General features: G+C 46.3%; 2 non-coding genes and 1 pseudogene across 2 annotated transcripts; 2 read left to right on the forward strand and 1 right to left on the reverse strand.

Annotated features, from left to right (window-relative positions):
• Positions 1–114: 114 nt before the first annotated feature.
• On the reverse strand, positions 115–799 carry LOC101177638 (annotated as a pseudogene).
• Positions 800–995: 196 nt separating this feature from the next.
• TRNAN-GUU lies at positions 996–1,070 on the forward strand. The gene has a single exon. It is a non-coding gene; the product is annotated as a tRNA-Asn (tRNA).
• Positions 1,071–10,973: 9,903 nt separating this feature from the next.
• LOC115837835 lies at positions 10,974–11,137 on the forward strand. Its single transcript, XR_004032881.1, has one exon. It is a non-coding gene; the product is annotated as a U1 spliceosomal RNA (small nuclear RNA).
• The last annotated feature ends 1,576 nt before the right edge of the window (positions 11,138–12,713 follow it).

Here is a 12,713-nt window from a genome sequence, read left to right on the forward strand (position 1 = left end):
CTGGAAGATCTTATTCTTGGGGAGCTACAGATTCTCGCGTTTGGGGCTCTCTCAGGTTCTATCTCCGTTTTCCCCTCAATTCCTCCCCATTCTGCTACAATAAAAAAACAATTTTCACCTCCGGAAGATCCCGCCTGTGCCTCCGCACGAGCCTTTCAGGAGGTCTGGATGTCTGGTCCACCGCTCCCCGGCTTCTTTCCCCGATTTTGCTTTTCCCTTCCCCCGCTCCCGCCCTCCCGCCCCACGACCCGACCACCGCCCAGCTGAGCCCCCGCGGCTCCACTGCGCAGAAGGTGCACCGGAGGCGCTGCCCGTTGCCCGCCCCGCGGGGTGCCGAGAAGTCAACCTGAATAAACGTTTTGTAAAAAGAACTTCCCCATGGAAAAACCTCTCATGATTTCCATTCTCAAGGCTCTTGAAAGGACTAAAAGATAAAGGCGACGATGGATTCATTCAACAAGTCCTAGTCGTGCGCCCTGGTGAGTGCCAGACCCTGCTCCCCGCGAGGGAATCCACGAGAGACCCTCACCACGACCCCTGTCCTGGTGGAGCCCCCGTGCCGAACACAGGATCCGAAGATGGCGGCGGAAGCTCCGCAGCGCCCCGAATGCGACCGGGCAGGAAGGGCACAGTCTCCCTCACGGGGTGAAGGCTGTGCAAACAAGGGAAAGAGCCATCCCGGGAGCCCACCAGGCGTTCAGCTTCCCTTGGGCCCCCTGGCTGCTCGAGCCCGGGTCGCGGACCGGGGCGTTTCCGGGGGCTTCTGAAGCAGGGGAGGGGCAGGGCGGGCGAAGGCCATTCGGCTGTCCTTCTGGCTCCAGAATCTCCTAACGCGCAGGTGTCCAACGTGACTAGCGCGATTCACCGCTCTAATTGTTCGGGTTTTCCAAGGCCTTGCTCAATCATCCTGCCGGACGAGCCCTGAGGCTAGAAGGCACAGGGGAAGTTTGTTGAAGGAGCCCTTCCCGTAGCGCACAGTAAAATCAGTAGTTCCTGTCTCTGTGGCGCAATTGGTTAGCGCGTTCGGCTGTTAACTGTAAAGGTTGGTGGTTCGAGCCCACCCAGGGACGCTTGTTCTAGCTTTTAAAGCGTTCGTGTATTATCGATCACTAGAGAATCTTCCCTTTTTCTTCCCATAGTCCTAAGTCCTAAAGGTTGGTGGTTCCAGGCCAGCCAGGGATGCCCCCTGCAGGGAAGGTTTTATCTTCCCTGGATTCTAGGCACAGTTGACAGAGATCCCTGTCAAGGGCCACTTCCCACATTCCCCACACCCTCGCCTCACAGATCCGATTCAGACAGAGCATCTCCTGAAATGTCATGCTGTCTTGTGCCTGTGCACAAGAAACAGACCAAACGAGTCACTTCTGGTGCCGACAAAATCCTCATGCTGCCCCTTATAGGCTTGGATGGGTTATATGCCAACCTTAATTTTTTCATTTTCAATAGGAGGCCTAGAGAGATGTCCTATCCCCAGGATGGGCCTGGATTTCCTGGTTGCTCTATCAATAATATGGATAGAAAGTGGAATCATTCATCATCATCATAATCCTCTCCATCATTTTTGAAAACCGCATTTTTTATCCATCAGTTTGTGCATGATTTATTTAACCCTTTTCAAAATGTGTTTGAAATGAGGTTGGCTTCATGGTTTTAGGATTTCAGAGAATCCTGAAATCGTCATTCTTGTACACATATCTTTGGCCACTGATAGTTCTGTAGTAGCATAGAGAACTGGATGTGCCACTGCTATATTACAGGCTTTTTAATTTTTATTTTTAGTTTTTGTGACAGGGTCTCATTCTGTCTCTGAGGCTGGAGTGCAGTGGCCTGATTGCGTCTCACTGTAGCCTCAACTTCTCAGGCTCAAGCGATCCTCCCATCTCTCAGCCCTCCAAGTAGCTGAGACTGCAGGTGTGGGCCATCACACCCTGCTAATTTTCGTTTGTTTTGTAGAGAAGGGGTTTCACCATGTTACACAGGCTGGTCTCCAAACTCCTGGGTTCAAGCAGCTCCATGACCTTGCAAAGTGCCAGGATTTACAGGCATGAGCAACTGCAACGGGTCTTATGTAATGCCTCTAACTTCAGCAATTTTAGCAAATTTGTCTTCTGCGGGAGAGGTATCAAATCATATTCCAATTTATTTCTCAACTCTAATACTGTCCCTTTCTTCATTTACTTGCTGGCACAACAAACTTTCTCCCCCTTCCCCCACTTTTTTTAGACTAGGTCTCACTCTGTTACCCAGGATGGAGGGCAGTGGCGTGATCTCGGCTCACTGCAGCCTCCACCCCCTGGGCTCTAGTGATCCTCCCACCTCAGCCTCCGGAGTAGCTGGATCTACAGACATGCACCACTGCATACAGCTATTTGTTTTTTTTTGTAGAGATAGGGCCTTACTATGTTGCCCAGGTTGGTCTCCAACCCCTGGGCTCAAGAGATCTATCTGCCTCCACCTCCCACAGTGCTAGGATTTCAGGCATGAGCCACTGTGCTAGCCATGAGCCTATGATATTCTAATAAGGGGACAGGTGCCTTCCTGGCTTAACTAAGGGGATGATAAAACAGAAGGACATGGTGGACATGACACATAGATATTCTGTGGCATAGGATGGACAGCTAAACTTCTAAGACATTTTATTTTATTTTATTTTTTGAGACAAGATCTTTCTCTGCTGCCCAGGCTGCAGTGCAGTGGTACAATCATAGTTCACTGTAGCCTGAAACTCCTGGGCTCCAGTGATCCTCCCACCTTAGCCTTCCAAGTAGCTGGGACTACAGGTATGCACCATCATACATGGCTATTAAGGAAAATAATAATTCTGTAGAGATGTGGTCTCACTAAATTGCCCAGGCTGGTCTCCAACTGCTGAGCTCAAGTGATCCTCCTGCTTTGGCCTCCCAAAGTGCTGTGCTGAGATTACAGGCATGAGCCACCATGGTTGGCCCTGTTTCTTTTTAAAATTTAATTAATTTATTTTGATTCAATATTTTATTTTCTCTGGAAAGATAAAGGGAACAAGTTTTTTCCAGAAACAGGCATATGGTATGGGCCCAGTGATACCCTGATCCACCCCTTAGGCTTCAATTACCCATTTTAAAGTAGTTCATAAGCTGACTCGTTGGAATTCAGACAAAATGATAGCATGGGGAAAGCAGTGTATTGAAAATCGTCACCTACGATTGCAGAAAAGGTTTATTCTTGCTGTACTGTCTGTTCTGTCCCAAACATACTTCTGGCAAACCCCTTCATGTGTCACAGGGACATTGTACCTTTAGGACCCTTTAAGACATGGCAGTTAGACTTTATCCAGCTGTCTCCATCTCAGGGTCACAGATACTTTCTGGTGCTAATTTATATGCGCTGTCACTGGGGTGAAACATTTCCATGCCAATGAGCCACAGCCCAAGCAGCTGGTAGACTGTGATTAGAGAAAATCATTCCTCATGGGGAGTGCCATCTGATCTCCATAGCAACCGAGGAACACACCTAATCAGTCAGATAGTTGGATCCATTTGTAACGTTTGGCCTATGTCTCAACATATCCATTGTACCTATCACCCCTAATCCTCTGGACTAGTGCAACTTAATAATGATAAGATAAAAACTCAATTGGCAAGGCTAACAGAAGTTTTTAACCTTCCCTGGCCAAAGATCCCCCACTGTTTCTGGAAAACTTTCACTCTCTCCCTTTGAAATTAGAACAGGAAGACCCATGCAGTGGTTAGATGAAGGGGCTTATGAACCTGTACTGCACTTCTTAAAGGTAACATTCTCCATTATTTCTAAGGTCTCACAAAACTTCTTACCAAGAGTTCCAAATTAATAAAGGATGCCTTTCATAATGAGCTGCTGGGAGATGAAAATATCAAAAATTATGCCTATAAACTGGAGATGTTGCTTACTGGAAACAACATCAAATAAAATACTCCCTCCAAGTCCACTGGAGGGCACCATGTAGGTATTATTAACATTAATTTATTTTTTTTGAGATGAGGTCTCACTCTGTTGCCCAGGCCGGAATGCAGTCGCGTAATTATGACTCACTGTAGCCTTTACCTTCTGGGGTCAAGCCGTCTTCCTGCCTCAGTCTCCCAAATAGCTGGGACCAGAGGTGTGGGCCACTGCACCTGGCTCACATCAGGTATTATTGCCTAATCTCTGTGGCAGTAAATATAAGGGCATTGACACACAGATTCATGTTTCTCTTATCTAAAAGGCAACCCTACCAGAGTGGACATCTGTCAGTGGAGGTTTTCACTTAAAGGTGACCTGCCATCTTCCTGACCAAGATGGCAAGTAGCTGACATCTGTTGTAGCCTACTTCCACCCAAGATACTGGCCTGTATAACCAGCTATTCACAATTTCAGTGCTCACTGCACCTGAAAGAGTTAGTCTCTTTTTCTGTTGACTGGAATACATACACCATTAGGGCTCCTTTAAATTGTAGGGGTCGTATCCTATTGGTTTTGGTAAAATCACCCTATATGTATATTCTCTAAGATATGATACACTAGTCCTATTGTGTGTATGTGTATATACATATACATACATACATACATAGCAAAATGCCTATGATCAGACTTCTGTTTTACTATCCTTAATTAATTTGATTATATCAGGGAGGGATAATTCTCTGATCAGAATCTCACAAACCATTGCCACTGTGGGAAATGTGACAAGGTTCCAGGTTTGCCACCTTAAACCACCAACCACTTTTCACCCTAATGACCCATTGGTACATCCTGTGCCAAATTTCACCAGTATTCCTCCTGATTGCACTGACGATGCAACTCGGGGTCACATCAAGCAAAATCTGTTTATCGAATCTGTCTGACTCATCCTAACCTTCCTGCCCTACGTCCCAGTTTAACCCATCATAATCGTATTGTCAAAATAACTGCCTGTAATCCCAGCACTTTGGGAGATTGAGGCAGGAGGATCACTTGAGCCCAGGAGTTTGAGACGAGCTTCCTGGGCAAAATGGTGAAACAATGTCTCTACAAAATACACAAAAATATACAGTTGGGTGCATGGTGGCACCCAACTCTAGTCCCAGCTACTCAGGAGTATGAGGTGAGAGGATGACTTGAGCTCAGGAGTTCGAGCCTGCAGTGAATCCAGATGACACCACTGCACTCCAGACCGGGCAAAAGAGTGAGACCCTGTCTCAGAAAGTAAATAAATAAGCTAGGCGTGGTGATGTGTGCCTAACTCTAGCACTTGGGAAGCTGAGGTAGGATGATTCATTGAGCCCTGAAGGTCAAGAGGTCAAGACTGTACTGGGCTGTCATGTTGCCACAGCATTATAGCCTGGGCAACAGTGAGACCCTGGTTGCAAAAAAAACAAAAATCAGAAAGAAAACCAACAAAAAATTGTTGCCTCACTCTGAAATGACAGTGGTAAACACCATGATGCTATTGGAAAGTTAAGAGAAAAACACTCCCTCCTGCTATCAGGATCCAACCTGCCCTCTTGCTCTAACATGTCTGACCCATGGTTTAAATGCCGAAAGCTGATGTATGCAAATTATACTACACTTACCTGTTCTGCACCGGCATTTATTTTGTCTGTGGAGGAGATCACAATCCATGGCCCTTAAATGTCTAAAGACATGGAATGATGAAGTGCAATGTCTTTTAGGATATTTGGTCATGCCTATATATATATATATATATATATAGCTCTGAAGAAACCCAACATTTGATGAGTGGGGAGGCCGAGGCGGGTGGACCACCTGAGGTCAGGGGGTTCAAGACCAGCCTGGCCAACACTGTGAAACCCCGTCTCTACTAAAAATACAAAAATTAGCTGGGTATGGTGGTGTTCACATGTACTCCCAGCTACTCAGGAGGCTGAGATAGGAGAATCACTTGAACCTGGGAGGCAGAGGTTGCAGTGAGCCAAGATCATGCCACTGCACTTCAGCATAAGAGACAGAGCGAGACTCTGTCTCAAAAAAAAAAAAAAATTGGTATGATTGGATGAGTGTCCTCAAACTTTTCACTAGGCATGCCCACCACTCTATTTTATTAATAGATGGAGATCCTATTGGGAGAAAACTTGCTAATTACCTGCCTGACCATTAAGAAAGTAGCTCCATACATTTTTGGGGGAGCACGCTTTTGCTTTGATGGGATGTTGCTTCCCATGGTTAGAAATCCTTCTTTAACTTTAGGTAACATTGCTGATAAAAACTGGGCATGGGGGCTCTGGCCTATAATCCCAGTGATTCAGAGGCTGAGGTGGAAGGATCACTTAAACCCAGGAGTTCCAGGCTGCAGTGACCTATGATGGTGGCAGTGCACTCCAGCCTGGGCGACAGAGCCACTCCTTCTCTCTGAAAGAAAAATAAAGAGTCCAGGCTTGGTGGCCTATGCTTGTAATCCCAGCACTTTGAGAGGCTCAGGTGGGAGGATTGCCTGAGCTCAGGAATTTGAGACCATCCTGAGCAAGATAGCGAGACCCTGTTTTTCAACAAATAAACAAAACAATCAAACAAACAAAAACAAAATTAGCCAGGCATAGTGGTGCATGTCTGTAGTCCCAGCAACTTGGGAGGCTGAGGTGGGAGGATTGCTTGAGCGAGGGAGGTTGAGGCTGCAGTGAGCTGAGACTGCACCACTGCACTCTAACCCGGGCAACACAGAAGACTATGTCTTAAAAAAAAAAAAAAAAAGAGAAAGAAAGACAAAAGAAAGAAAGAAATAAATATTGCTGATGAAACTGTTGCCTCTTTCACAGCTCAACAAAAAGCTATTTATTCACTGGCTAAGGTTGTACTAGATAATTGCATTACTTTAGATGATATATATTTTCAAAGACAATATTATTCTTATTTAAAAATGGTTAGAACCTGGGCACGGTGGCTCATGCCTGTAATCACAGCACTTTGGGAGGCCGAGGCAGGTGGGTCACCTGAGGTCAGGAGTTCGAGATCAGCCTGGCCAACATGGTGAAACCCCGTCTCTACTAAAAACACAAAAATTAGCCGGGCATGGTGGCGGGTGCCTGTAATCCCAGCTAGTCAGGAGGCTGAGGCAGGAGAATCGCTTGAACCCTGGAGGCGGAGGTTGCAGGGAGCCGAGATCACGCCATTGCACTCCAGCCTGGGAGACAGAGAGAGAGTCTGTCTCAAAAAACAAAACAAAACAAAAACAATGGGTAGATACAGCAGCACTTACAAGAGTTCATAAAAGGAATTGTACATTGTCAAATGATAGTGTGGAGAGAGCAGCCCCCTGCCCACCTGGTTGTGATCTCTGCACAATGCTTGCCCACAATCACCTTCTCCACTTAGTACAACGCAGCCCAGAACACCAAGGGGAGAGCCCCAGCAACAGCAGCCTCTGCAGCGCACTTTAGATGATAGATTTAGCTGAGCAGGGAGGTGGATGTGTGGTGTTTACAACCTCTTGTTGCGTATACAAAAATAAATACTCCCATGATGTAGAACCTCATCTAGAAAAAATTAGAAGTCATTTGGCTACAAGAAATCATGAAAGAAGAACTGGTATGTGATGTTTTCCCTGATGTTTTTAGTTGGCTCCCTAATGGAATATCTTCCCTTACTGTTCCGGCATACAGATTCTCTTTGTGATTCTCATTCTTATGTGCATTATATGTGTGCTATTCAAATTATTAATGTTATATATTTCTTGTTTTACTTCTGAGAAAACTGATTTTGTGGTGTCTGAAGACTAGAGATGATTCAACAAGTGACAGCTGTAGATTTAACTGAGGTCTCTCCTCTTTTCTTCTTTTATTTTCTTTTTTTTTTCTACTCTGTGACACACTTTCAATTGGGCTTTGGGGCACTCTTAAAAATTCCTCAGTGAGGTGGCTCCTGTCCTCCCCTGCCCTCAGCGTGGGAAAGACTATCTGGGAATGAGTGTTCCTGGCAAAGAGGGATACCTTGGCTGAGCTTTTGATCATCAATGCTTTCAAGAAGAAAGATTTTTTAAAGAATTTTTATCTGAGGAATGTGAGCCACTTCACATGATCAGAGAGACATTAAATCAAGACAGCAACCACTTTCTGCTTCCTTCCTTTTGAGCTATGTATTCATCTGTTGAAACTGCTTGCTATCACCCCAGGTAGCTGTAAATTAATCTAATAGTGCCACACCAAACACTGTATCCCACACCCTATAACAATGGACAGCCAAGCTCTCATCAGTGCTATTTCTGAAAACCAATGAGAATTCCTGACAGGCACCTTTCCATCAGCCCATTGTGCATCCCCGCTTTTGACCTTTAAAAACCTGCTCGTGACAAAGGCCAAAGGGAGCTCAGATCCAAGGTTCTTTGGGTATGAGTCTTCCAGGCAGCTGTCTTCACGTTGGCTCAAGTAAACTCTAGATTCTATTTTGTGCTTCGGCCTCTTTCTTTTAGGTCAACATGTTCAGCAACAGTAGAATAAATAAATAAGTTGGCCTATATTCATACAAAGGAATACGCACAGAAACAAATAACCACATGAATAACATGAAAAATGCATACATGTAAGACTGAGTGAAAGAAGTCAAACCTATGCCTCTGCTCCTGAGACCGACTTTGCAAAAATTGTAACTGGGAGAATTACCACAGCGAAAGAGATCCGACCTAACTGCTTCCATCTTGCTTCCAACGTCCAAGCTGTCCTTATTCATTCCTGGGAACAGGCCAAAATAACTTTGAGAGGAACTTAGTTTATGGTTTAGCTGTGAAATAAAGATGATAACAGCTCTTTCCGAAAACAAACCCCCTTCCTGCCTGGGGACTAGACTGCCTTTGCAGGACTAACAAATTAGCCACGAGATTAGAAATGATGGTTTAGGCCGGGCGCGGTGGCTCACGCTTGTAATCCCAGCACTTTGGGAGGCCGAGGCGGGCGGATCACGAGGTCAGGAGATCGAGACCACGGTGAAACCCCGTCTCTACTAAAAATACAAAAAAAATTAGCCGGGCGTGGTGGCGGGCGCCTGTAGTCCCAGCTACTCGGAGAGGCTGAGGCAGGAGAATGGCGTAAACCCAGGAGGCGGAGCTTGCGGTGAGCCGAGATCGCGCCACTGCACTCCAGCCTGGGAGACAGAGCGAGATTCCGTCTCAAAAAAAAAAAAAAAAAAAAAAAAAAAAAAGAAATGATGGTTTAGGATCATGCAGCCTCCAACTTACGAGATTCTAAACCTCCCCGAATTGTTCCTGGGGATCACATCACTGCTGTGAAACCTAAGATCGGTGCGTGAGGTATTTTGTAGCCCTACACTTGTTGCATCAGCTGGCACCACCCAGATGGATAAACCAGCTCATCTGATCTTGTGGCCCCCACCCAGGAACTGATCCAGCTCAAGAGCACGCTTTAGCTCCCTACGAGTTCATCTCTGACCTGACCAATCAGAACTCCCAACTCACTGGCCCCCACCCACCAAATTATCCTTAAAAATTCGGGTCCCGGAATGCTCAGAAGACTGATTTGAGTAATAATAAAACTCTGGTCTCCCACACAGCTGGCTCTAGGTAAATAACTTTCTTTATTGCAATTCCCCTGTCTTGATAAATTGGTTCTGTCTAGGCAGCAGGCAACGTGAGCCCAATGCGCAGTTATATTCCCCCAAAACCCACTACACACTTTATGATTCAGTTTATATGAAAGCAAAGGACAGGAAAAACTTGCCTGATAGATTTGGAGTCTGTGGAGTATTGTCAGAGTTTGGGGTTGTATTCTACAGATTAAAAGTAATCTGTTAAGCACCTCAAATAAAGTTTCCCCCAAATATATATATATATATATTTCCAAATTTGGACCACTTTGTTTCTGTCTTTGCAGAACATAAAGTGCTAACATGAGGTAAGCACTAAGGTCTGGAGAAGGCAGTGAAGAGATGACAAACTCCAGCACCGTGCCTGAGTGTCCAGTGTGCTCTGCTGGGGAAGCATATTTGTACATTGCTGTATTTGAAAAAACCCTACAAGATTCATGAAATTGGACCACCGTCCTTATAACACTACTAGTGGTAAAACAAGTAAGGATGGCTGGTTTGCAGTCATCTGAGCAGCCTCTCTAGTTTCACAGATATGGTTTCTCTCTGATATTGAACGGCTTCCAATTTCAAGCAGAATGCTACATCACAAGAATAACGATGTGAAGAGAACCAGTTTCTTGTGTAATCCTACATGTTTTAGTCTGCGCATTACAAGCCATTATTTGAAGAAGGGTGGACAGGCTCCAGATTTCTGCCAAAGAGGTCCTCGGCAACACTGGCTAAGGACCGGCTTCTGGGCGGTCGTGATGGCTCACGCCTGTAATCCCAGCACTTTGGGAGGCCGAGGCCGGCGGATTACCTGAGGTCAGGAGTTCGAGATCAGCCTGGCCAACATGGTGAAACCCCGTCTCTACTAAAAACACAAAAATTAGCCGGGCATGGTGGCGGGTGCCTGTAATCCCAGCTACTCAGGAGGCTGTGGCAGGAGAATCGCTTGAACCCTGGAGGCGGAGGTTGCAAGGAGCCGAGATCATGCGACTGCTCTCCAGCCTGGGCGACACAGCGAGACTCGGCGCAAAACAAAAAACAAACAAAAAACTACAACAGAAACACCCGCTTCCTTGGGGAAGACCAGGGTCAGGGAAGAGAGGAAAAGGAGGGAGAGGCAGACATCACTGCCCCCGCAGGCTCTGGCAGCATGTTGGTCGGCTGAGTGGCGGAGGGTGGGGCGGAAAAGCAGACGGGGACGAGGAAGGCGCTGTCGGTGACATCACGGATAGGGCGACTTCTATGTAGAAGAGGCAACGCAGGGGCTGCTGCTTCGCCACCTGCTGTTTCGCCACGAAAGAGTTCCCGTGCCGTGGGAGCGGGTTCAGGACAGCTGGTCGGACCTGAGAGTCCCAGCTGTGTGTCAGGGCTAGGAGGGCTCGGGGGCGCGCGGGGCAAGTGACCGTGTGTGTAAAGGGTGAGGTATATGGAGCTGTGGCAGGGCAGAGGATTGTAAACTCATACTTATCTGGCAGGAGGAATACCATGATCACTAAGATAGTTTTTCTCAGCGTGAGATTTAACCATTGCACTCGGGATGTGTTGACCTCTGCGATCTCCCTCAGTGTGGAAAACTGGGTTGCGTAATTTGTGATAGCGTGGAACTGTGTTCGTACATTCCCCTGCGTTTTTGTAATTAAAAAATAGACTTTCCTGTAACGGCTTTTCTCAAATCTACAGTTTTGTGGCTTGGGTAGCATGTTAAGCGTTTTCCTTACAGTCGCGATGGTGGGAAACGTTAAGTAACGTGTTGTCTTCTCTGCCGTCAGCTTGTTTAACACAAGCTAAGTGGTCGCAGGGCTCTCTTTTCCTGTACTACGTGGGGCTGCTTTTTGCAGATCGCTTCATGGTCTCCAGTCTCTTGGGTTCTCACGCTCTGTGAAAACCTTCGTGTTTTTTCGTAGCCCCCAGAGACACCCTTCACACAGCCTCTGCTTTTAACCGCAGGCCCCGCAGTAGTTTGTAGGATTTCTGTGCTAGCGGGGAATGTGTTCTCACTTTCTAGAGCCAGGAAGAAACTACGCAGACGGGTGCTGTTCTTTGGGATGAAAGCAGTGTCCCCGTTCGGTTGTTAACATAACACGCTTGCTTTGTGTAGGGGAACGGGAGGGCTCTCCCGGCGCCCAGTTGCCCTTGCTCATGTTCACCGAGGCCTGCAGGTCAGAAACGCAGTCTCACCTGTCGCCAGAATGTCCTGCGATCTACCCCAACTACCCGAACTACCCAGCAATAAAATGGACACATTACGGAAACATGAAATAGCGTGGATCATCTCAAAAACATTATGCCGAGTGATGAAAGAGTGCATCCTGTGTGGCGCCATCAAGGTGAATTTCTACAACAGGTAAAACTAACCTGTACAGTGAAACTACATCATTGATTGCTGGCGTCAGGGGGAGGACGGAACTGACTGCAAAGGGCACAAGAGGACCTTTTAGAGTACTAGACACGTCATCAAACTTGAAATGGATGCATTGTACCAAAGTCAACTCACACCTTAATCAACCTGATTGTAAAAAGGAATAAAAAAACCACTCCAAATCTTTTTTTTTTTTTTTTTTTTTTTTTGAGACGAAGTCTCGCTCTGTCGCCCAGGCTGGAGTGCAGTGGCACGATCTCGGCTCACTGCAAGCTCCGCCTCCCGGGTTCACGCCATTCTCCTGCCTCAGCCTCTCCGAGTAGCTGGGACAACAGGCACCCGCCACCACGCCCGGCTAATTTTTTGTATTTTTAGTAGAGACGGGGTTTCACCGTGGTCTCGATCTCCTGACCTCGTGATCCGCCCGCCTCGGCCCCCCAAAGTGCTGGGATTACAAGCGTGAGCCACCGCGCCCGGCCCAAATCTTAATGTCTTCTACTTAATTTAGTGTATGTTTACCCTTAGAAGATTCCTTTAGAAAAATATCTCTCTAACTGTAATCGGGAGTTGAGGAATTCCTTCATTTCTGTTTCTGTCTCTTTGTCTGCAGTTCATTCACTATTAAATGGAATATTTGTAAAATAAAAATAGAGTCTAAGCTAAATTTTATAAAAGCATACATATATGCATCTTTATTATTTTATTATTTTTTCAGGTATATATATCCTTCTTTATTATTTTTTCTTTCTTTTTCTTTTAGGGGCAGTCTAGCTAAAATATACATTCTTCTCCCTGTAGATATACCACAAGACTATGACTCCAGGGTTGCCCAAATGTTATG

The sequence above is a fragment of the Nomascus leucogenys genome, chromosome 12, assembly GCF_006542625.1.
Source record: "Nomascus leucogenys isolate Asia chromosome 12, Asia_NLE_v1, whole genome shotgun sequence".
In the NCBI taxonomy this organism is placed as follows: domain Eukaryota; kingdom Metazoa; phylum Chordata; class Mammalia; order Primates; family Hylobatidae; genus Nomascus; species Nomascus leucogenys.